This window comes from Phasianus colchicus, chromosome 4 (assembly GCF_987193195.1).
Source record: "Phasianus colchicus chromosome 4, bPhaCol1.hap1.1, whole genome shotgun sequence".
NCBI classification, from domain to species: domain Eukaryota; kingdom Metazoa; phylum Chordata; class Aves; order Galliformes; family Phasianidae; genus Phasianus; species Phasianus colchicus.
The window spans coordinates 9,019,828-9,046,270 of record NC_143439.1 but is presented as its reverse complement, the minus strand read 5'-3'; the positions used below and the strand labels follow the sequence as shown (position 1 = coordinate 9,046,270).

General features: G+C 36.4%; 1 protein-coding gene across 6 annotated transcripts in view; it reads right to left on the bottom strand.

Moving 5' to 3' along the window:
* TTC29 (tetratricopeptide repeat domain 29) overlaps positions 1–26,443 on the bottom strand; it is a 366,043-nt gene that overhangs the window by 255,873 nt on the left and 83,727 nt on the right. For 5 of the 6 annotated variants that reach the window (XM_090138569.1, XM_090138566.1, XM_090138564.1 and 2 more), the window contains one exon: positions 19,637–19,679. The exons of the other annotated variant lie outside the window; for it this stretch is intronic. The gene's annotated coding sequence lies outside the window, so the exon portion shown is untranslated. The remainder of the gene's footprint in view (positions 1–19,636; positions 19,680–26,443) is intronic. 6 annotated transcript variants of the gene reach the window in all.

Here is a 26,443-nt window from a genome sequence, read left to right as displayed (position 1 = left end):
TTTTGCTGCTATGACCTTCTCAGCTATCCATCAATACATGTATCCTCACAAAGACTGAAAATGACACACTGAAGAGTACTTTTATACTTCCCAGCTTTCAGCCAAAGGTTAAAATCCTTACGCCTCTATTGTTTGCATGGACCTAAATAGCATGAAATCATATCCTACGAGAAATTATTACAAGTATATGTTATACATCAGCTGCTAGCATGACTAATTTAGTTATTGGACTACTTAGTAGCACTGGATGAAGCTGTTTACAGGTGCTTTAAGATCAGCAACTAAGATGTAATGTTTTTTCTGTTTAGTATCTGAAATGGAAAAGGCATGAATTGATGAAACGACTGGTGAATTAGTGGACATGAAAAATACTTACAAAGAGCCTCAAATAGTTGTAAAGCTATTTTTTAAGTTTTATAGTAAATTTCTAATCACAATACCTATTAGTAGGAATTACTAAAAAAGTGTTTTACAAGAAATTCTAAGAAATTATGACTGTTCTGTTGTCTTCTGCAGTATCACCAGCAAGAATAAGAAATTATCAGTTCATATTTATTACAGTATGGATTTTTCAAAACATATTTCTAAACTCACTATTTTTGTCTTCTATTGCACTGTTATGATCTCAAAAATATTCAAAGAAAGATTCAGACATAATGGATATAATTTTTTGTACTCTTTAAACATCATTTTCAAAAATGATCTTGGCCCACATTGTTAGAAGAATTAATGGAAAATACCTTTAATGGAAAATATCTTTACAGATCTGGCCTTTAATTCTTTCAGAATCTCAGTCTCATTGCTAGTCCTTAAGACTTTAAGGTACTTCTTTCTAAAATTTGCCCCTAGAAAAATCTAAGTATGTTTGGATGAGATCCTCAGAAATATACTAGTAAAGAAATGCTGATTTTAAAGCATGAGATCCAAACCACTTTGGTCATCAAAACTGTTCTGTGTATATTAGCAATCTTTTAATATTCATTTTAGCTATATCTTAGAATAGTTAAAAAAAAAAAAAAGGTGAAAACTCTTACGAATGCATATAGGCATGAAGACATGTACCAGGAGAAGCTTATACTTATTAATAATCAGTAGTAAAATATGAGGGATTAAAGTCTTTCCTCATTCCTTCTCTTGGTAAATCTTCACCAGTAAAACGGTTCAACATTTCAGATACAAGTTCTTCATCCTAACATTTTGACAAGATTACTTGAACTAGGACATTACTTGCAGGCTATGAACAAACACAGTTTTGTAATATACAGAGTTACAACAAATCTAATCTAATTTCCATCATTCTGAGGTTTTTGTTTTGTTTTGTTTTCCCATATTCTTGTGTACTGAGGAGGAGCTGAAAGCTAGGAAAAGAAATTCCCAGATAGAGAAATAGTAACAAAATTCAGTTTTGTCAACAGTGCACTAGTCATTTGAATGGAGAGACAAAGAGCTTGAAAAGAGTAAGAAATTGACCTTCTTACATGATAAAAAGGTGGCCATGTTCCGGAAGTAGGGCACACTGCTCTGCACAGCAAGATGGTACTTTTTCTTCCCTCACAGCTATCCAATCACAAGCCTCTTTAGGCCTGCAGCAAAATGCTTCTTGTAGTCTGTTTCTTGCTAAACTAGATGCAAGTTAATAAGTTCATAAGTTAAATTTGCTTTGTTCTCTGTGTAGTTATAAAGTTGCTGGTCTTACTGTCAATAAAACAAAATGTAATGAAGGCTCTCTGGAAGCTTTGGAAAGCTAGAGGCACAAGAGAGAGAAGTAGGAACCATGGTTGCTCTTTTAGAGAAAGAGCATAGAGAATGAAGCGACTTCTCAAAGAACACTTTGCAGTAACACCAGAAAAGGAATCAAGTAAATACCCAAGTAGATCAAATGCAGAACAAAAAGAGTAAAATAGAGACAAGAATAATCTGTCTTCGGCTCAATCATTTAAGAAAATCTTTACTCGTATGGTAATGCTGTCAGTTTAGCTCTCTCCTAACTTAATACATTCCTACCATGATGCTGAACTGGCTGTTGTAGTAGTCTAAACAAAACATTCCTCCAGTCGCCTTGCTTGGCTTACAGCCCTGCCATTTATTATGCTATAGCTAGCAGTATTTATTAGGAAGGCAAACAGATCAACTTAGTTCTGTCATGTTTAAATTGGCCCTTGAAATGGGCAAAACTAAAATATTTAGCACTTAGTACTTTATGAAATATTTTATTCTGTGCTCTTACCTCTAAAAATTCTCAATTTTTAGAGAAAGCTACAAACTTATAGGTGAGAACATGTTTTCTAAGAGCTAATACAATTCTTGCTGAATGACAGCATTAAGTTCAGCTAACAAATCGGTGACCGGTAGGTCTGAAACATTGGACAGAATTCCTGAACGTGGCCACAAAATTACCTGTTAGCTGACTCCCAGAGGCCTTCTCAAGAAGAGGTGGCTCAGCCATTCAGCATATTGCATTCCCAGTTCCCAGGCACTCTGTCCCAGGTGTTTAGAATCAATAGCTCAATTTTTGGTACAGTAAAGACTCATCATACATCTGTTTGCAAGCTGGAGCTGGAAGTACTGTTTTGTCTTCTCCATGCCCAAAGGGGTTAGTTAGTTCACCACAGCAAAGGCTCGTCTAGCCTGGAGATGTCTGGGACAAGAAGGAAACTCAGAAAACAAGGCGGGGGGAATGTTGAGGCAGAAAAGAGTGGGAGGACTGGTTTGTGAATGTCAGCTTCTTGCAGGGCTTATGGTTGCACTTGGCTGACTTCAGCTCTCAAGAGAAGAGGGTCTGGTGACACTAGCGGTGAAGGCTGTATTCCAGGAAGAGGAATATAATTTACCTCCCATCTAGACTGGATAGTAGCCAATGCAGTGCTGCATCAGTCTTTCATGTTGAGAAGATCATGGGAAAATAATCCTGAACTTTGTTTTTTAAACTTGAACTGAAGCCAGAGAGATTTTCTGCGTTTCCTTTCACACTTTTCCCAGAGTCAATACATTATCATAGAATAACATAGGTTGGAACGGAACACTAGATTTTGAATGGTAAAACTCACGTGAAGTCCCGTATGTAGTTCTTGCAAGAGAATTTTTTTTTCCAGTTTGCTCCTTCCTTTGACAGCCCCCATGCAGCCTTGATCCAACCACAGCTCTAGGTTCTGTCTTTATACCAACCTCCATCCAAACTGAACTCTACTTATAGACTTCTGGTTTCCTTGGCAGCCCCTTTACATCCTCACTTAATCTATAGTTCTACATTCAGTCTCTCAACCAACCCTAACTCCATCCAAAAAAGCCCTTGTGAATCAGTTTTTTTTTGGCAGCATCACTCTTCCTCAGGCCTATAAATCTCAGAGCACAACCATATATATATACTTTCCACATGCACACAGATTGCTTGAAATTTGCTACAGCCACTATGTGAACTGACCTTCATGTGATGTTTTAGGAAATTCCAACAAATTCTATATAACCATTCCTAATATATCAGGATATTATTCAGTATTTGCTCATTAGATTTATATTCAAAGCTCTGAAGAGGTTGCTATACCGTTATTAGTCCCCTAATTACCAGCTCTTTCTTAAGCTTAAATAATTACAAAATACAATAGATAGATGCTATTTTGTAAGAACAGCTCAGCTCAATTGAAATCAGTGAAATTATTAACATATGCCAGCTAAGAAACCAGCATATTGTCAAAATTTTGTGGAGCATTTGATGAAACGTAGGTAAAAATCTGATATGAAAGTGCTTTGAAATTCATTTAATTAAACTAATTGCTCTAAAGTCTGTATTTGATAGTAATCTATAAGAATTGCAATAAGGACGAACTACAGACCTGTCAGCCTGACCTCAATGCCAGGAAAGCTATGGAGCAGATTGTTTTGAGTGAGATCACACAGCATGCACGGCACAGCTGGGGGATCAGGTCCAGCCAGCGTGGGTTCATGAAAGGCAGGTCCTGCTTGACAAACCCGATCTCTTTCTGTGACTGAGTGACCCGCCTGGTGGATAAAGGAAAGACTGCTGACATAGTCTACTTAGACTTCAGCAAAGCCTTTGACACTTTTCACTTTTGCTCAGTGACTCTGTCATTCAGAAACTTAGCCTTAACAGGTTAAATGCTGACTATGTAAATGGTTTGGGAAATCACACTAAGTAGTTACCTGGACTAAATACATTACTAGTATGAAACTGTAGGCTCTGCAGCAGGACTATGTCACACCATACAACCTTACATCCTTTCCCAGAGCAGGTTACTGACCTATGTACAATGGTTTGTATGTCTGCTTTCCATCCAGGCATACTGGCATACACCTCATAAAACCAGGCCTGGTACTGCATCTAACACATATGTTCCCATGGAAGGATAAAGGCATAATCTTATGATGGGAATGAGGGATTTGTTTATCTCTATTGCCAGTAAGATGAGGAGCTAAAATCCAAACAGTCTTACTCTTGCTTTGATTGCATTGTTTGATTCCATTTTTCCTTCTTTTCACGTTTCAGATTTTCCCTAAATGATTGCTTTTATGCTGCTCTGATACTAAGGTAGCTCCAAGACAACAGGTTTCGGAATCACAAGTTACATTTTTTACCGTCAAGCTGTCAAGAGTGAGCAGAGAGAAACATCAATTAAAAAAAAAAAAAAAAAAAAAAAAGCTGGGGTCAGATCACTGAATGCTATGTGAAGTGAGCAGTCTCTCTTTATACTTTGTTCATCAAGACAGCATGAAAAGCCAGTTCAGGGAACAAAGAAGAACTAGATGTGCCTATGCAGACGCAGTAGCCTATGCTGATGGGCTACAGGACCCTGTAGAGAGAGTCCTCTAAGTTTATTATCAGGGTTTATTAACTCACATTAAAGATTCCATGCCCAGATACAAATTGCTGTTATGTTGTTCATTACTTGTAATGAATACACATAAAATTGATTCTAGGCCAAGACCAACTACAGTGGGAAGCATAACTCAAAACAGCTGGAGAGATTAAAAACTGTTAGCCATGGATACTGCTCCGTGAGAGTTCAAATTGAGGTCTCAATCAGTCTTAATCTACTACATTCTGTATAAACCATCTGCAAGAGAAGCTCTAAGGGCTTTGTGAGCTAAATGAAAGAGAAATGGAAAGAAATTTTGGGCCAGAAAGAAGACAGTGACAGATTCTGGAATGGAAGCAAGTTTTTCTCTCTCCTACCTTAAAGCTTTTCAATGGACATATCTGGCTGTGGACACAACAGCTCTCTATGTAATTAGGACATCACTGCACTGAGGGGACAACGTTGTATCACAGAATATGACTATCTGCAACATCTGCATAAGATAGTAGCCACTCTGCGAACATTTTCTTAAGGGTTACAAAAACTTTGTGGAGGCAGAAGGCATTGAAACGTTGCTCACTTTTTTTCAATAATTTTACAAATACATAAAATACTTTCCGAATGGAAAAGCATCCCTTTACTTAGTAGATGAAGAAGTGATGCTTTGAGGCCTAGATTTTTCAGCATTTTTTTTGTAAACAGCTTTACAGTCTTTGGATAAAAGAAACTTTCTACATGCCAAGTATTTTGTTTACTTCTGCATTGCTTGGTTGTATAATTTTTAAGTAAATGTTATTAGGTCACAGGTGGCAGGCGATAGAAATTAGATAGATGCTCTGCATGTTAGCACAGATGTCATATTTTAGGCTTTTATTCTTAAAAAGATATCCCCTCAAAATGCTTGCATCCATTTAAAAATGCATATGGTTACTGACTATATCTTTAAAAGTCGTGCCACCTCAAGATTACCAAGTAGCAAACAAACATTCTTTATCACAGGAGTATGGATAAATGTCACATCAATAACATATATGCATAGAAAAATATTTGACTTGTTTTTAGAGTTCAGTCTAAACTGAAAATTTGCAGTGTACAATAAAGATAATCCAACACAATGTAACCGTATATACTAACTGTCAAAACAGACCCTCTCTAATTTTAAACAAACAAACAAACAAAAATAATAATCAAGCTCTTTAATTTAAACATCTTTCTCAATGTACTGCAATTAAAACATTGTTTTAGATCCCATAGTTTCAACATTTATGATGTGACAAAGTCAAAGCATTTGAGTACATCATAGTTTTCTAAACTTAAACTGGAAAGCTAACAGCTGGGCTTTGAGGAATTCTGCTGTTTCCTAGACAAAGACCCATTAAACATTAGATAAACAACACCTCATTCTGTTGCCCAAAAGAATATATATGACTACTCCTAAATACAGTCACCGTGCCTTATTTTGGTTTACAATTCAAAAAATTAGTGTGAAATTTGGCTGAAACCATTCACCATTATGTGCCATCACAGAAGATTCAAGACTTACAAAAAAATCACAGAATCACAGAATTGTAGGGTTTGGAAGGGACCTCAAAAGATCATTGAGTCCAACCAATAGAAATATAATAATAATAATAATGATAATAATAATAAATCCTGTTGCTTTATTTTGCCAAGAACTATCACCTAAACTCAGCATTGCCCCTTGAAGAATCAAACTTTCCAAGCATTTCTCAGGAAGAAGTTAAAAGTTGAATTTTTTCTTAGATGTAACAGGAGTTTAATTAATTACTTACACAGAATTAATATGTTGAAAAACTCATTGCAACACATTCCATTTTGGACAAACTTTTAGTCAAGTAACTCTCTTTCTCAAGGGAATATCACATTGAAATGACATGTGATACTAATGTAAGTGTAAAAGAAATAACGAAAAGGACATTTGACATTTAGAAATTTTTCAAAACAATCAGTAAATCCATTTGGGAAAAGCAGCTGATGATGACAGCTTCATAAGATGTTTTAGTTGATTTTATTAATTCCACTGAAATAAAAGCAAAAGGAAGTAAATCTAAGAACTGGCTATTCATGAATGACCCATGTGCCGAAATCTAGTCCAAAATATTTGTCCAAAACTTTTTATAATGAATACATTTAAAAAATTAATGGTCCACTCCAAAACATGTTCCACCTAGAAAAACAGCCAAATTCAGGGAAATAGTTACTGTAATTAAATTGACTAATTCTATTAAAGAGTAATGTCTCTCTGATGGAAAAAAAAAAAAACAAAAACCAACAAAAACATAACGAACGTCCAGAGCCTTTAATTTCTACAGCAAATTATACTTAATACTACGTTTATCTCTTCCAATCAAAACTGGTCTTCTAGTCACTGAAACCTCGCAGCGAGCATCAAATTCACTGCTATGACACACGGGTTTTCATATTGCTGAGTTCAAAAACTCATCCAGTTCTCGATCGCACTGCTTACAATTTTTTAGCAATATTTTGCTAATTACTTTCAGGCTAATTAATACTGTGGATTGGCCTCTCTCTGTGTGCCCTGAAGCCATTTGTTATGATATGTTAGTACAGAGAGTGTTTTGCTACACATTTGGCTCCCCACCTGGCACCACGATGGATGCTGGGAGAAAATCTTAAGCCTCTGGTGTTTCCCTGCAGGGTTTGAGTCCCTACAGCAAACTTTAGTCTGCAACCCAGTTTGAATTTAGAAAAACATGCTGAATCATTGGCAGGTTAGGTGCAGCTTGCTTCTGTCACACAGTAAGGGACTGTTTTTGTTGAATCTTAAAAGAAAAACTTTTCTGTTCCCAGTAGCTTGCTACAGAATACTGGGAGCTCATGTCAGGACAGTCATTTTTCAACATTTTAAAACTGTAAATTACATCTGAAAACGCAGAACGCAATTAAGTGAATATTGCAGAGTCCCTCGCTGCTGCTAGTCACTGTTTCTGGAAATTGTCATCATTTGTGACATAAGAAACAGCATGGGAGCCCAGAGTCAGAGGTTGCATATCAGCTTCTATGCTGTCAGAAGAAATTTATTATTTAAACACGTAGTCAGAATACTGATATTAGTGCAGTGCAATGAAGGATCTGGCCCTTAATATTTAATCTAGTATTCCACATAAGCCTCTTCTTTTTACAAGATCAGAACAAGTAATCTCTAGGTGTGGAATCTTAGCTGGAATTTCAGATGTCACTCAGATATCACTTTTTTCTTCTTTGTTAATCTGAGTAGCAGACTCAGCAGACATCAACAATCACCTCAGACTAGGTTCTTGGGCAAGATACCAGCAATGACAAAGCAATGTAATCCTCCCGGCACCCTCATCAAAGCAGGGACACAGATGTCTGGTATCACACACCACACTTACAAGGACAGACTTCACTAAGGAAGGCACAGAACTAGCAGCAGGTGGACAACATTTAATGGACACCTCTGGGAGTCACTTGTGGGCTGCCCACATGGAATTCTTTGGGTCAAGCTGGCACTGACAGAGTTGTCTACGTGCTCAAATTCAGTTCCGCATACACTCATAGTGCTTCTCCTACTAATTAGCAATTAACAATTAAAAAGGCCCTTTAGCTAGAAGAAAAGATTGTTAAGTGGTGCAGATGAGTTCTGGTGCATGCTAATGACAAGAGGGATTGTGCAAATTCGGACATAACCTCAGATCCTAGTCAAGATTTTCCATTTAATGGCTCCAGGAGCAAGTATAAAATGGAGATGATACATTCTCCCTCTCTCTTCTCTTGTCACAACCTTTTAAATGACATGAGGAGCTGTCTTATTTAGAATGGCCACTCCCCTGGTGTACATTCCTTTCATCGGTGCACAGGAGCTGGGATTTGGCAGCCAGCAGGGCAAAGGCCACTCCTCCTCTGCTTTCACTCTTGTCTAGTATTTTGTGTGTTGTTTGAAATTATTTCTCTGTTGTTATGTATCTGGGCATGGCAATGCAACCTGCTCTCACTCAATGATAACAGCTTCTGAAACTTCCAGTCTCTGCCTATTTAACCTTTCTTAGTTACCAGTTATGGAAAACGACAAAAACCTTCAGAAAAGCAAATAATATATTTTATATTCACTACTGCCTATTTTCTCTGAATTTTAGAAAACCTTATTCTATTGTGTGAAAAATTTATAGAAAAAAACAAAAAAAAATCAAATTGCAATCTACATACATATAGATGTATATTTGTTATGATATGTTAGTACAGAGAGTGTTTTGCTACACATTTGGCTCCCCACCTGGCACCACGATGGATGCTGGGAGAAAATCTTAAGCCTCTGGTGTTTCCCTGCAGGGTTTGAGTCCCTACAGCAAAATTTAGTCTGCAACCCAGAGATACCATGTATGTTGAGATACCACAACACTAAGTTCTGTAGTGTCTGCTACTGTTTTAAATGGTACACATCAATAGGTGTAGATCTCATTGCTAGCAGACAGTAGAACTAGTTTAAGTCTACCAAATAATTTTAATTTTACCAAAAACCAGTTGGATAACATGACTTCATGTTATATTTCACAAATAAATGACTAAATAAATAAATAAATAGGAGATGAAGAGGAGAAGGGGAAGTGGCAACAAAATTTAAGAAAAGAATCTTCTGAAATTAGGAATCGAGAAAAGATGACCAAATACACTTTTAAAGCATTGTTACCTCTGACATTGATGGATCTATTACTACTTTCCATCCCACAATCTGCAGATAGTAGAATAACAGGAGACACAAATCCTTGTACGGCACTGCAGGTACTAAAACAGTGAGCCTTAAGTCTTTGGAAAGTGTATGGCTTGAGCAGGGAAGAAAAAAATATATATATACTTTGATACTGAGGAAGGATGTTTAATTTTCATCTCATAGAGATGGATCTCTCATGCAGCAGAGAAGAAGGGAAAATTTATTGTCATTTCACATAGACTTGAAGGGTAAAAGCAAAGCAAACAAGAAGAGGGTTTGTATTATAAAAGTAGAGGAATAGAAGTGAGAAAATAAGGAAAGGGCAGAACTATTCAAATCATTTTGAACATGGAGTTCAGCCTGGAAACACAAATTAACTTCTCTCAAACTGAAGCCATTCTTCAACAATAGGAAAGCAGCAATTTGTTTGGCAATCTACTGTGAGCAAGATAGTTACCGTAACAGTGAATTGACTTTCCTATTGATAAGGCAGTTCTTAGCACTTTCCTGTATGTGTAAAAAAATAAGATATACTTTCTGAGTTTTCTCTAGATAAGCATTTAGAATCACAGAAATAGTCTTTTAGTGGATATATTTTGCAAGATTTGCTGCATCATTCCATTCTAACTTTTTTTGAACAACTGCAGACTTGTAACTTCATTTATTACACCTGGGAATTTCCTGCTCAGTCTATAGTTAATACTACAAATGGGATTATTTTTTTCTCCTAATGACATAGTCTGAAGCTTTATTTTCCTTTGGGTCATATATTTGTTTCTTATCTGAAATGAATTATAATTAATCACAGCTACTGGCATTTCTGTTCAGCATTTGGCTCGGGATTTCTTTTTTTTCTTCTGGACAGGCTGCAGGAACAGTTGTATTTGGATCAAATTTATTAAAATTGTATGATGGAAGTAATTTGTGTTCCTGTGATATCTACCATTGGTCTGAGACAGAAATGAACCCTCTAGGAATGGGTGAATTCTTCAAATGTTCCCTAAGGTAAAGTGGATTTGCAGAAACCCTGTACCTCACAGAAAAGAAAAGCCAGTTTGTTTCTGAGTGTCTTCTCACCTCAAAAAAATAATGAAAACATAATTCTGTAACCTGCTTGATGAATTCATATTAGTGCAAGGGGGAATGCTGTAGACATTTATAATTTAGTTTCTTTTCAGAAATATACAAAACCATCAGCCAAACAGAAATAGATGTGCCACAGAGATGTAGCCAGTATTTGCTGTTTACCATGGTGTAGGTCAGCAGAACTAAAAATACCCAACAATAATAATTATTAAAAAAGTCGACTGCCACATTTCTAGCATGATAATCCTATTAAGATTTCTAACCCTACTAAGGATAGTCTCCAAAAAGTTTAAATGGAAGACAAGTTTCAAAAAATACTTGTACTCTGTTTCAGGTTGTGTGCCTTGTTTAAGACAAAATATACTTTCGCTGCTTCCTTACCAACTATATTTTATTGCTGTACCTAAAGCAGTGTTGGCCTGAAGCGGTTGCTCTCCTCACAGCTCTATAATATTTAGAGGAGAGAGTTGGTGTTAATTAAATTTAAACACTCGGGTCAAGTACTAATGCTAATTGAGTTTTAAATCATGAGATTAGGCACAGTAAGATGGTTGAAAGTTTCAGACATGCTGTATGTTCTGCCTGAGCCATTCCAACAGAGGTACTGTGTGTAAAAACCAATTAAGAAGCCAATCTCACCAGCAGTCTCACCTCAAAGAGCTGGGAGTGAGCAGAACTGTGAACAAAATGTAGGTGTCCCTTTTCTGTCCAGTAACTTCTAACTACAATCTCAGTGCCTGCAACAGTGCCAATATGCCTTACATAGTCTTGTGATTAAACTCTCTTCATTTTTCCTTCATTTTTATGTCACCTACTCATCTCTTTCCTAAACCCACAATTTTTCCCCACTGATCTTCCAACTTTATGCTTTCTAGTATATTTTAGCAATGTAGCAGTCGTCCTGGACAATGAACAAAAAATGAATAAAAAGGAGGAATTGATTTGGCCAAGGTGCAAGAGAACTTTAAAAAGAACTAGAAAATAGATGAAACAATCAGTGTGTCCCTCTTTGAAATCTAAAAATGGAATTTGGTGAAGGCCAAATTTTCCATAAAGATTTTTTGTAAAGGACAGTTAAATAGGATCTCTTCAAATCTCTCAATGATCTGCCTTTGGAACACTGAGCTCAAAACAAACCCTGCTCCTTAGTAAATGTGCAAAAGCAAAAGATAACTGAAAAGAAAAAAGAAGTATTTCATAGCTCAGTGTCCTTTCCCAAGAAATATTTATGCAGAGCAAACCCTTATGGGGTAAACCTTTCTTATAACTACAACACTCATTCCTGTTTCAGAGGAAAGGAAATATTGCAGTGTTTATGTGAGTGAGAGCAAAATTGCTGAAACGGTACTTGAAAACAGCTTTGTTATGAATAAGCAATAAAAATCCCCAGGTGGGGCAAAACATCGTTATGGAAGGAAACACTGGATCTGTTACTGATGACGTGCAGTGTATTAAAAAGTGTGCAGTGAAAATGCACAGCAGTTGCTGGAAATTCATAGTATGAATTAGAAAACTAATGATCAAGAGCCGATGAATTTTATTAATAAGGAAAATTGATATTAATTGATTATTATCTAACTGAAATATATAAATTATAGATAATAGTTTAAATTAAATAATTGAATAGTAAAAGAATACGTAATAGGTTAATTATAAATTAATGAATTCATTCAGAAGTGTTTTAAAACAAGGAACAAAAATAAATAAAAATCAATATGTATTGAATTTAACAAACATTAAGTACTTCACTTGTCTTTCCCACTTATTTAGAGATACAGTTAAATTTCAGGTGTAATGGATGGATTTTTAAGTCTTTTTAATGCAAATATACTCTCTAAAGCAAGCTGCAGTGTGATGCTAAGATTAATTTTGTGGGAGACACTAAGCTAACAACATCAAAATTATGAAGATTAATGCAGGCATTTAACAGCTATTTGTCCAAAGCCTTTTGTGACATCTAAAACAATTTATAAAATGGATTTTTAAGAAGAAAATGGGAGTTGTTGCAACAGAGAAAAATAATCTAGCAGCATGTTGGTTTAATTTCTGCCATAGATTTCACATTTAATTGCCTGTTAACTCCAAATGGAAATGTTAATTCTAAAGAATAAGATGCATTACATCATTCATATTCACACGTTTTCATGGTGAACTATTTATTTTTTCTGTCTGCTTTTCAGAGATTAATTCAAACAACATTGAATATACCTATTGATGTAAAACTGGCAGCAGCGTCTTACAAAGTCGTTATTGATGCCTTTTTATCCCCAAAAGACAAAAAGGAGGCAAGTTGCATCACATTCGCAACAGAGTGCAAGTGCACAGGGCAGAAAATTTGATAAGCTACCACAGTTTCCCTGCTCTATGATAACTACCTGTATGTATGTTTTCTCTGTTGAACATCAGATCATTTGCGTTTGCTTACCTGGAACCGATTACATATCTTATTACTATTTGAAAAGATCCTTCATTGCTCATAGTACCATTTCTCTTCTTCTCAAAAGAGAGGACAAAACGCCATTAAAATAAGTTATCTGTTGTGGTTATAGTACAGCACATGCAAGTAACTGTTTTGATTTATTTTAGTTATGTTGCTGGGGACAGAACTCTTTAACAATTATAAAAAACCAAACAGAACATGTTTGTCTAATTTAAAGAGAAAAATATTGAAGCAGTACTCTCAAATGAAATCACTATGCCTAAGCTTTCATCCTGTCCTTTATCTGATTAGTGTTTTAAAATATGCACTTTAGGTTTATCTCAAGAATTAAAGGAAATACTGTCAATACATCAGACAAGAAGTACTTCAGAAAAAAACATTCCTGCACCCTAATACTTCAATCTAATACAACATGGTGTACTGAATTCTCTCACTGAAGTAAATGGAATACATATACATCATTCAGGTCTCTCAGAACTCGAAGTTCTTTGCTATGCCATGTAGTTAGTTTTATCCTCTACTGGTGCTACAATGTTGAATTATCTCACTAAGACAAATCAGCAGATTTTAGCACCGAAAGTCTTGTTAATCAAATGAATGGTCTTCAATAAGCAGCTTTTGCTAACGAAATGGAGATTTTGATGTTTAGACTGCTAACCGTTAAAAGGAAGCCTGCCCACTTCAGCAAGAAGTGTAATGACACAAAGCACTAGGGCTGAACCAGGGAGGGCAGATATATTACAGTAATTTTCTCACTACCTAGTGCTAAGCTAAAAAGGTCTGTTCCATGAAAAACAGCAAGACCCAGAAGAAAAGCCTTGGGATGCAAAATAAAAATGATGGAAGAGGATTCTTTCTTTATTTGTGTAGGAAAGGGATAGTTTGAGATTTAAACTACATTGTAGAAGTCTCATTTCTCTCTCTCCAGCATAGAAAAGGTATAACAACTAAATAAGCTATAACACATTCAGAAAAACAAATAGAAAAGCAGAAGTTTGTTAAAATACTAAACTACTACAAAATAAAACAAGGTTTGTTTTTTTAAAAAAAACAATCAAGGGGATACCATGTAAGCAAGTTCTTTAGCTTCAAAGCTCATACTTTCAATTATGCCTACAATTTAGAAAAATAATCCTTCGTAATTAAACTGTAGATACTACTTAAAGAAATAGGAGTGTTCATTGCAAGAGCCTCTTTTTTATTACTTTGCAGCTCTCCTGCAGCTCTCTTTGACAGCTTTGTTTTATTTTGCTCTTCACTATTGCTCAACTGCAGAAAATAGTCACTGCCTGCTGAATTCACAGGATATTGACTCATCATGAATATCTTCATGAATATCTACAGCTAATCACATCAATATGTCAAGAAGATGTTTAAATCAAGACAGCAAATAAGTCTAGTCGATCTAAGCTGTGAGAAAAATTGTTTTAAAATAGTTGATTATCTGAAAATAAGCTTTTTGCAATCTTTTTTTTTTTTTTTTTTTTTAGAAATTAGAGGTAATTTGTTCCCGTTAAGTTATAGGGATCTTCATGCTAGTAGCCAAAACTAGCAACTACTTAATTAAAATATAACAGGCAGATGGATCTAACTGAAGTGGCAGAGATGAGCCTAATTCTAGCTCTATTTCTTAATTCATGACTGGTTAGAAAGCAAAGAATTTGAAAATTGTCTTTTACTGTACTGTTTGTATGTTTGAATTTTGCATGTATATATAATAGTGCTAAAGCCTTCTGCATTGCCAAAAGATAGTTTTTCCCTAGTAACAGTGTCAATATAGCCTAAGCTTGTAAACACTGCAAAAAACAAGCTGAGGGGAATGCAGACAGATTTCCCATTGCAGACCACAAGAGTCCCAAAATATTTCAAAAAGCCAAAGTAAATAAATGGATCCAATGGGGAGGAAAAAAAAAAAAGTAACTCTAGTTACTTGTTTCTAGATCTTAGCTTAATAAATACTGAGGATGTTTGCTGAAGGATACAGAAAGGTAGTACTGTCCTACTGTCAGACACAACAGAACAAGGAAAGTCTTCAGTAGAGTTTAGTATGTCCTATCTGGCATCACGTTGCTTTTGCACATTATCCTGCCAGTTCAATGCATATAACAAAAGAATTCAAACTCTCTACAAAGAAAGTAATCTGGTTTTGTATTAAATTAAATTACAGCACTTATTTTGAGTCTGGGCTAAATTAGGAGTACATGTCATTAATGCTCATAAAAGCCTTCCTATTCCTTTTGGAACTCCTGTTATTTTGCATGATAGTCATGATTGTACAACTTTGTTCTCCTCCAAGTTACATGGTACTGTGATAAAACCAATTCTGTGTTGTCTCTGTGAAGAAGATAGATCATGACGTGTCATCTGTGGATGACAAACCCCCTCAGCAGACAGGCCTGCCTCCATCTGCTTGGAATTAAAGAGCAGTCTATGCCTGCTCCTGTATGTTCTAAATTGTTTGCTTCCTCCTTAATGTCTAACAGTCATGTCAAAATTAGTAGGCCAAAATATTTGGTTTTCAGTTACCTTCAGAGACATTTCCCCCATTTGGAAGACAGGACACATGCAAATTCTGTTTGTGTATGTGTGCAAACAAATATTAGCACTTACACATACATACTTAGCACAGAGTCGTGCTGTTCCGCAGCCAAAAACTGCTCTATATTTTCCTATCAACATTTATGCTCAAGAACTCTTAAGAAAGTTTATTATACAAAAGATCCATAAAATTGCATTTGACATCTGAATTGAGGGAGGGATTTCCAGTGAGTAGTGAATCCAGAACACTTATAACTCTTCTGCCAGTTATATACAGTCACTCCCAAATATTCCACAAACATTACTTTCTAAACAAAAAATCATACAGTTTCAAACCATGCCATTATATAGAAGTCATATTGTCCTGAAAGAGAACTAGTAAATCATCTTTTTCACACCTTTCCCCAGCAGTTTGTGATAATAAAATATGAGTGATTCAAACCCTAACACTTACAGGCACCAACAGCTTAATTATTTAACAGTTCTTGGACTGCTGATATTTCCAGCCTGTGGAACCAGCACAGACCTAGGGAGTTCTGTTACAGAAAACAGATTATTAAATAATGAAATACAGCCTTTCAAAAGCCTCTGAGATGTTTACCTTTAGGAATAAGACCAGCATTAAGAGATTTCTAATAAAATATTGAATGAATTAAGGGACTTCTTTTCTCTGTATGCAGAGGTTACATTTAAATCCCTTCGCTATGTAGCAGCCTTAGGCAACACAACCTGACTTCATGTCCCGTTGCCTTGAAAAACATGAAGAAGTCAGGTTTTTCCACATGAAAGGCAGGCAGGACTCTTCCTTCTACTCTATTCTTGTTCTATAGGCTCCCTAAGTGACTAGGGCTGTAGTGATTGAACTGAAAACCCCAGAAAGACTTTGCTTGACTTTCAGTGGATTTTAAGCATATCTGAGTTTATTTTCTGACACTGAAGCTATAGCAAAGCCTACTTTTGTTTGTGAAGCTCATAACAGAGGCAGTTTTATGCCATGTCAAGCTGGACAAAAGCAAAAAGCCCTGGCCACCAGTGAGCACAAAAAAGATTAAAGACCTGGGGACTCTTTTTTTTTTTTTTTTTTTTTTTAAAGTCAGTCAGCATTGATTGCTCCTCTGAGTCTCTAAAAGCTCTCTTTGAGAACTGAAGAGAAAAATAACAGAAATTTTGCAGGTATGCTCCTATAATATTCCCTCTTCAAATGATACTTTCCAGAAATCCTTCTAATGGTAAGAAACTGAGCTTTATAGAAATTAGGCTTTATAAAACAGCAGCATCACAAAGTGCAATAATTTCTTCGTCACAGCCATTGTAAATATCAGACTCTAGGGTATGCATCTTCTATTATCACAGCTTCAACCAAATACGTGATTCTCTCCCTGACCCACTCTCACCAAATACTGGCAGCCAGCTCCTGTCACTGCACCTTTTCCCAACACACAAGAAAGCATTTGGCTGGTATAGCTGTGTGATAAGGCCTTAAAGAGTATATGTACACTTTCAGGTGCAGGCTGTCAAACACCAGCTCTGCTCTCCCTGCCTCCTCCCCAGCTCCTGAAAAGCAAGCTAAGTTTGGCTGGGAAGCTGGTAAGTGCCTGAGTGATAATGATTGTGATAGCAATGGGTGACACTACTGGAATCTTCTGTGATGATGACGCAGAATAATATGCCTCACCATAATGCAAGTATTGCAGTATTTAAAAGAAAATATTAAGTGCAAAAGGATTTTGGTATCTGCAGCTTTTCCTTCTCTTCACAAGTCTCCCGTTAGAGAGAATTTCAGCTCACCGGGAAGGGTTAGAAAGTGATTTGTGTTCTCTCCAGAAGGACTCTGCTGCAGAGATTACACGAAATGTCACTGGGACACCGAGTCCCACTCCATTTCATCTTCTCCCATTGTGTCAGATCCTACACCTCAGCAAAACATACAGACTTCAGGAGGAGAAAGCAGTTCTCCTGAGAACTCAGTGTAGTGTATAAACTGCTCACAATAATTTTCTCTTCTCTTAAATTACTCAGAGAGCAGAAAATATAGCAAAAGGATGACTGACAATCAAAGGCAAAATAGGCTGCTTAGCGTGACAACTTGAACAGTTTCACATCAGGCAACTTGTAAAGAAAAACTCCATGCTCTCAAGCCTGACAGTTACGTACTACTCTGAGGATGTAGAGAGATTTCATTCCTAGATATTTTATTTGGCTAGCAAAGACATTCTGCAGCACTGGTTGTTCTTATTCAAGGGCGTAGATCGGCCTGACCCACATAGTTTTGTTATAAGGCCTGATAGAACAGATTCCATAGTTAAGGATTCAGGTATGGGATTTTGATCTGGTCCTACTCCTTCTGTAGAGTCAAAAATATAAGAGTTTTTAATTATTTCTGGCATGGATCATGAAATGCTTAAACACAGCTTAAAACAGTTTTACACAACAAAACAGGGTTTAATACCTCTCCCTGGTGGTGATTCCATCTACCATTGTTCAGACAGTCTTAGAGTCTGTCTGCATGCTGCAACTGGCTGCAACTCCCATCGTTCCTAACAAGGCTGAATTGAATTTGACACTGACTGAATATTAACTTAAGATGGCTTCCCCAAGAGACAGTGTTATTTTCCTTAAAGGTCCATAGCACATACAAAAAAAGTTAAGACAAAGAACTCAATACATCCTTTTAAGGGAACCTCAGTCTTGGCTAGCATCTAGAGGATAATTCCACTCATCCTAGCTAATCCTTATCTGTGATAGGGGATCATATCAAAAGGACTGAATGCTTCACTGTGATTAAAAGACAGATAACTAGGAAAATGTCAAGGGAATTTTGTGATGGTATCTTTGTTTCCATCTGAACAAAGGAAAACCAAGAAGACCGTAAGAAAAAAAATTCAGTACCACTAGAGTCTAGATATACATAAGACAAAACTTTAAAATCCATGACTTGTCAGACCAGTCAGCTTTCATTTCTGCGGACATTTTGGTCACTGGTCTTTTTCTGAATCTCTAGTCTCTTGTTTTCCCTGTAAGAAGTCATTCCCAATACTTGTTCCTGGTGTCAGAACACAGTTGGTATTCCCACGACACGCTCACTCTCAGAGTTTGTCTCCATACTCATCACCTCAGCTGGGAAGCAGATTGTTTGGCATGGGATGTGCTACTTACACCAGGGTCATTAATTCTTAATGTCTGCAGAGCTCTTGATCTTAGTCTTTTAAACAAACTTTTTTTTTTTTTTCCAAAAAAGGAAAGGGAAAAGTGGGTTGCAACATCAATTTCCTTTTTTGATGGCCAACAACAAAGGAACTAACAGGCAACACTCAGTCCTACCCCTACAAATGAAGCAGAGATTACTGAAACACTCCCCGATTCTGTTGCCAAGAGCTGCAAAAATTGCAGTCATCATGTCTGGAGAGTGCAAAGGCTATTTCACGTTCAGTGTAATTTCTTATTCAACTGTTTTTGAAGAAGACATTGTCTTTTTTGAATCTTAGGTAATGGTAGGATACCTAAATACATTTATCTGGGAAAAGTGACATGATACGGATAACTCCTTGGGACTATGTATGCTATTAGTTTTTTAGATACATTCTTTGATGCACTGTACAGAATTAAGCCAGTCTCAAAAGAAGAGGAGACAGAAAAAAAAATAGGCTGAATTTTTCTTGCAGCTTACTACAGACAGGCCTTGAAGTAAAGTTTTACTGGAAGGTCTGTTTAAACTAAATAAACTAAATTGAAACTGTTAACTCTCCATGGTTATAAACACAAGTAAAAGAGTACTCTCATAGACCAAATTGAATATAACCGTAATCATTTGTGTTTTCTGAGGATTCAGTCCAATCATTTCCAGAAGGTCACAGGATACGTCTCGGTATAAACATAGCATTCGCTGTCATCAGATCAACAAACTTTCATCTAACACTGGAGGGTGCAGAATGTAGTGGGCCACCAAGGAACATCAAAACATTACTTTCTTTCTCCCAGCATATCAGCATACTAGGTCCATATTGTAATTATCAGAGATAAATCCACAAAGATAAAGCATAACAGAAAACTTACCTAATTATGTAGAAAACACGATTTGTCCATTCATTTGCTGCACCTAGAAAAAAAAGTTTTGGTTTAGAAAATAGTAAGTGATTTTCCAAAAACCTAGATCACTATTAATATTTTTTGCCATTATTATTTATAGCCATTTCAGTTGCTCATGCACAACATTTTAGTTGGTCAGCTTTTCTGATCTAAAGGCATGATTTCCCTCTTTTCTTTTCTATGCAACTCTGATGTCATAAATACCAGTAAGTCTTCTGCAATTAATTTAAAATGCAAGAGGCACTAAGCTGTAATTCACAGCATTTATCTCCAAGAACTGCATAAGCAAATAAAATAAATATATAACTTTATTCTCTTCAATAATCTAGGCAGATATTTTTCATATGTCAGAATCACAGTTATGTGCAGTGAACCTTTGAACAAGGTTCAGTGGATCCAGATACGTCTGATAGCTGGCTAAGTCTAGTCCTTTTCAGTATTTATTTCAGACTATAACTGATCAGTTGAATGAGGTTTTTGTTAAATATTTTCAGAGCTCAGTCTTTATCAATACGGTTTAAATTTGTTTAGTTCATACAAGTGGTAACATGACAGATTTTCATGACTTTGTCCAGGCAGTTTTTGAATATCTCCAAGGATGGAGTTCCCACAACCTCCTTCCCAGAGGGGCAACTTCTGCCAGTGCTCAAACAAACTCACAGGAAAAAGTTTCCTGATGTTTAGAGGGAACCTCTTCTGTTCCAGTTTGTGTGCATTGCTTCTTGTTCTGTCACTGGGCCAAAAAGAGCCTGGATCTGTTTTTGTCAGCCTTTCAGTATTTATAGACACTGATGAGAGACCTCCTGAGCCTCCTCTTCTCCAGGCTGAACAGTCCCAACTCTCTCAAGCTCTACCCTAAGATGTAGATATAAGAGATATGATAGGTGTGCCAGCCTCTTTGCCATCTTGGCCCTATTTTGGACTGTCTCTAGGAATGTCCACATCTTTTGTACTAGGGAGCTCAGAACTGAACAAAGGTGGATCCACACCAGTGCTCAGTTGAGGGAAAGCATCATCTCCCTTCACCAGCTACCAACATACATTCTAATGTAGAATCATAGAATCATTTGAGTTGGAAGTGACCTTTAAATGTGATCTAGTCCAATCCCCCTGAATGAACCACAGCATTTACAGCAAGATAAGGTTGCTCAGAGCCCCATCCAGCCTGACCTTGAGTGTCTCCAGGGACTGGGCATCCATCATCTCTGAGCAATCTGCTCCAATGCTTCCCTACCCTTACTGTAAAAAACTTTTCCCTAACACCCAGTCTAAATCTCCCCTTGTCTACGACAATAGACCCCGCAAAAGAGTCCACACCCTTCTTTCTTTCTTACAGTCTGTTTAGATACAGAAAGGCAGCTCTCAGGTATCCCCAGAATCTTCTCTTCTCCAGGCTGAACAGCCCCAGCTCCCTCAACCTGTCCTTGCAGGGAAGGTGTTCCATCCCTTGGATCATTTTTTTTTGGCCCTCATTTGGACCCACTCTAATAGATCTATGCCTTTCCATCAAATCAATAAATACTATGCACCAAATAAATCAGGCAGAAAAATACAGAAAAAAACAACTTCATTGGCAAAATGTGCATTGTTTTCCTCCTTGTAATACAAGCTTGGGCTTCAGGTTTTTTTGCTGACAACTTACACAGCCTACTTTGATTACAACTGATACCAGATGTAGAGCCAGAGTGCAACACCAACAACAATCCACATAAAATCTACTCAGGGACCAAGCAGTTGTACAAATGGTTAATACTCTATATCCCCTTAAGTGGGATAGCTTTGGACAGCTACTATGCAGAGTTCTTTTGTACTTAAGATAAATTTCCTTGAACTACCCAGGGGCTGAGATTGCACTGCTCTAGCCTGAATCCAGGCTCTAAATAATATGCCTTAGACTACACATTAAAACTTCATTGAAGTTTAATTTATTTTCAAAAGTTAATACCTTGAAACATCTCTTTTCCATCTTCATAATACTTTTAATAACGGTCACCTTTAACATACTACCTTTCCAACTTTTTATGCTTAAAAAGCTGGTACAAAGTAGTCAGCTTACTTCTATTAAATAAATGAGTTTTCCTCCCTTCTAACTGATTTTTAAGCGGTTCTTATTTTTAAATAGCACAGGGCTTTTAGTTCACTCATTTTCTATTCAAATTTTTAGCAGTATTAGGTAAAATAACTGTAGATTTCTTAGTAGACATTTGTTCCATAAATAAGCCTTGTTCCCTGCTGTTCACTGTGTTTTATTAGCAAGAAATAATTGCTCTCAGACTTTTATGGGTCATTACATTTATATGCTCTTAAGACCTCCCCTTGGCCTGACTTACAAAGAGCAAGAAATTAGCCCCACACAGGCTGACATGTGGCTGGTCAAATCTATAGAGAAGTCATGTAGTGATGAAGAGCACACTAATCAAAGATGATAGCAAAATTCAACTGTCCTATATTATAAGGACAACTGATCAATTCATGCTGAATTTCAGGCAGAGTGGGTTCTCCTGCTTTTATCACAGAAAATAAGCAGACTTCATTATAAATAAATGCAAATGTTCAGGGGCTGCTTTCAAAAAAGTTTAAATCAGGTGAGATTTTGTTAAGTCAAAGCTGGCAACCAGGTATATTGGCAGGAAAACGCACTAGGAAATTATCTGCAGGCAATGAACAAGACAATCAACTCTTACTCCTGTTTCCTGCAAGCATGAAGAAATTTTCATTTTCCTAGCCTTTCAGAAATTAGTTGTTAACATGCTAAAACACTAAAAAGCTAGTAAAAGCTACAAAGAAGTTTCTGTGGCGTACTTGAGACTAATCTATAGCACTCAGACCTCTGTATTTCTGTTTCCCTTTGGTCCAAATATCCTGATTTCTTCTGTCGCTCCAGTTAAACTATTTAGAATTGAACAAAGTCCAAACAAAGGCAAAGGCAAAATACCACAGGACATTAATTACCAGAGAATAAAACATAAAATGATTCCGTGAACTCACTGAAGCGCTCCTACAACAGAATAAACCTTTCCAACTGCTGTTTGAGTTGCCCAGCTGTCCCAGTTTTATTTATTTTTACTTCTGCATAACTTGAGTCCGGGAAGGAAAGACGACGGGAAGAGGAGAAAGTGGTAACTTGTCGTTCACTTGCTGTAGCCAGACTATCAAACATCTCACAGTCTTTATTCCCTTATTTTCCTCCCCAGAAGGAAAACGGACATTTGTTCCCACAGAAATCAAGCTCTGTCCGCATAACCATCTTACCCTGAAGATACCCTCAGAAGCAGTTTGGGATCAGCTGGAAGCTATCACAAAAACTCACCAAACCAGATCAGCCCTGCTTTTGTTACCTTTCTTAGCAGATTTTGCACCTTTAGGGGTTCTCTATCACCAGGGATATGCAGAACTTCATTTGTGTGAGAACTGGCAGTGTTTAACTATCTTGCTTTTTTTTTTTTTTAACCTCCATTCTTTTCATGACAGAAAATACAGGTTTTTAGAGATTTATCTAAAATTTTTGATGATTTAGATGATCATCAGTGTAGAGAGAGACACGTGATGTATATATAATGTTCAGATACTAGTAAAAACCAATATAAGTATTGAAAATGTCTCAAAAATGATAAGAGAACAAAACTTATTTCTGACCATTTAATATTATTTGATTTCCTATTGTATATGGGTTCTAAATGCAACCACACATGTAGTTTTTTTACTATGCATTATATTATAAATCTGTATGAATCTTTTTCCCAGACTGATGGACTTAAAACCAGTAATGCTGCCAAGAAAAACATTTCACATCCACTTCAGTAAACAAGAGCTTGACAAATGTAGAACTAAGTCATTTACCAGATGTTACTATTTGTCTTAAAAATCTGTCTTTGACTTTTTCTTATTTTCTCTTGACCTTGTAGGCTTCTCCCATACACACTTGATGCAAAAAAACAAATGCAAAACCTTTGAGAGCCAGTTGTTATCCAGCTAAAAAGTTTCTTGAGACCTAATACTTACACCTTCTTAGTGTGTCAACAAAACTGCTCATAGTTGAAACACCATGAACAAATTGCTGTATCACGTTTCTGCCTTTTCTTAAGCCACATAGTTTCATACTGGAAGCTTTTGCAAGATGCTTCCAGGTACTGAACAAATAAACCAAACAAAACCTCAAATAAGAAATGCAGCTAAATTACCTCATTCACAGTCACAGAAAAGGAAGATTAGATGATCCGTGTTTACACAACAATAATACACTCTTGCTATCATTAGTGAAAGAGTCTGGAACAACACATTTAAATGAATGTAGGCATTTCCATTCCAGACTTTTAAAACCACATTCTCCTTTCTCCTTCTAAACAAACAGGACACTGCTGGTGGTCATAAAGCTACACAGCATTCAGAAATTGTTCCTTCTTGGCTTCCTATTTGTTCACTTGTGTATAAACATTCAGCACAAATTCCTATTGCATCAGCTAAACTTGAGGGTCACATGTAGATCACAGTTTCTCAAATTGTTTCATTGAATTAAGATGTCTTATCCATATCATCAGAGATGGAACTAACACATACTCCCACTGAAAATATTTAGCCTCCAGAAATTTCTAGAAGATTTAAAGTTACAGTTCAGACATCAGATGTATTTTCTTCTCCTGTTTATTCCATGCTAAGCAAGTCATAATAAGCACTTTTTTTTTTTTTCAGCATTACTTCAAGTTCACCTGGGCTCTGCTTTTGCCAGTTGTGCTTTAGCAGCTTCATGAAAAACATGGGATTTAGCCGAGTACAGCTAGCACTTTTTCCATTATTACACCACTTTATTTCTCCCAAACATCTACGGTAAATGTTTTACAACACAGGAGAACTGAAACAGAAGCAGGAAGCACCTGGAGCTCCAGCTATATATATTTGCAACATTACTAAAAGAACTACCTTTCCTTCCATGGCAAGTGATCCAAAGTTGTGTTTGTGAGGTGGATAGGAGGAAATCTAGCTGAAGACTTTTGCTACTGGTTGAGTGGAAAGCAATCCCTCTCAGGAGAAACTCTACCATGCCAGATTCAGTGGAGGGATAGTCTCAGTCCCTCAATTTCACGCAATCTTAACAGAAAGGTGGAAATGAAAATAAAGCAAAAAAAAAAAAAAAAAAAAAATCTGAGCCAGAGATTGAAATGGACTTGGGCAACAAACAGGATGCAGCTGTACAGAAGGAATAGCCTAAATCAGCAAAAATGCTTTGACCAGGACTGCAACCATGGAATCATTCATGGAACAAAGCAGAGATTCACACATATTTCATCCAAGAATGACAGGCTATGATCAGAAATGAAAACATCCTAGCCGAGACTAATAAAGCAAATCTGCTGGGGCTAGTAATCTATTGGGGAAATTAAATCTGTAGGTATTTGAGGCTCAGTATAACCAGAGTAAATATGTTTTATTTATAGCAGAGAATTCAGAATGGTCCTGTTAGTCAAGCTAGTTGGGGTTTTGTTTTTGCTCAAAAAAATTGTACCCCTTTTTTCTTTTTTTTAATCTCAGTGGAATCTGTGATGCTACCTTTCTTCAGAAGTTATGGAAAAGATCCAAGGCATCTAAATGTAGAGTGGCATGGCATAAAGTGTAAAATGCAATATTCCTTAGGGCATTGAAAATGAGATTAATAGTACTAATTCAGGTAAGTCAAAGAACAAACAAGTGGCTGTAGCAAGGATAAATAGTTTGACTTCGATTGAACTGGTTATGTGATTCAGTGACACCTTCGGTCTGATTGTGTTTCACTGAAGCTCTTAAGCCACTCGTACTGCACTTAGGAAACATTCTGTTAAGGCAAACAAGTATTTTTACATATTGTAACATTTAAATCATATCAGTACTGCTCAGTTTGCCTGACAACCTGAATAGTTATTTTAACTTAAATAAAATTTTAAACACTTAAAAGGAAGACGGTAAAGTGTATCACAGAATCAAATAACAGAGTTTGTATTTTAAAAATATGAAATAATGCACTCTTCCTTAGTAGATAAATTTCTCAGGTTGATATAAATATTGATATATTGCTGTTTTCAAAATGATATATTACAAACCAAAGAAAAATAGCCATGAAGCCATATGGAAAGGATCATCATAACTGAATTGGTCTCAGATATAGTTAAGAAAAAAAAATCAATCCATTTTACACATGCCCATGCATAGTTTTGTTCACCTTCAGGTTTTCAAAAGTCTGTTTGAAATTTATCTTACTATTCCGAAACAGATAATGCAAGTACATTTTGCAAAACGTAGAGTTGTAAGTAGATGAGAGACATAAATACTATGGAAAAAAAAAAAAAAGAATAGTTACTATATGACTACCAGAAACCACAAACAAACAAAAGCAAAACAAACTCACTGATAAAACAGAACTGAGCTGAGTACTTTTCCCTGCCATATCCTGGGAACAGATTTTAGAAGCATGCACACAAGCAACTTGAATGCATACGCTACATGGATGTTTAACAAAATCATCTTTCATTGCTTTTCCTGCTGAACTTTCTCTTAGTTTGAGCTTCCACAGCATTGTTTACAGCAAGCTTGAAATTAATGCTTGTTAGGGCAAAAAAGGCAAGATACCCTTATGTCAGCAAAATAGGAAAGTCACATATAGAGTAGCTGACAAATAAAGGTTTTATTCTGCTTCTTGGAAAGTACAGAAAATGGAATGCTCAAGAATGGTTTTGTATTAAGTCTTAGTTTGTTTTTGAAGTATTTTGGTAGATGTGGATTCTGAAATGGGTATAGTTGAGACGG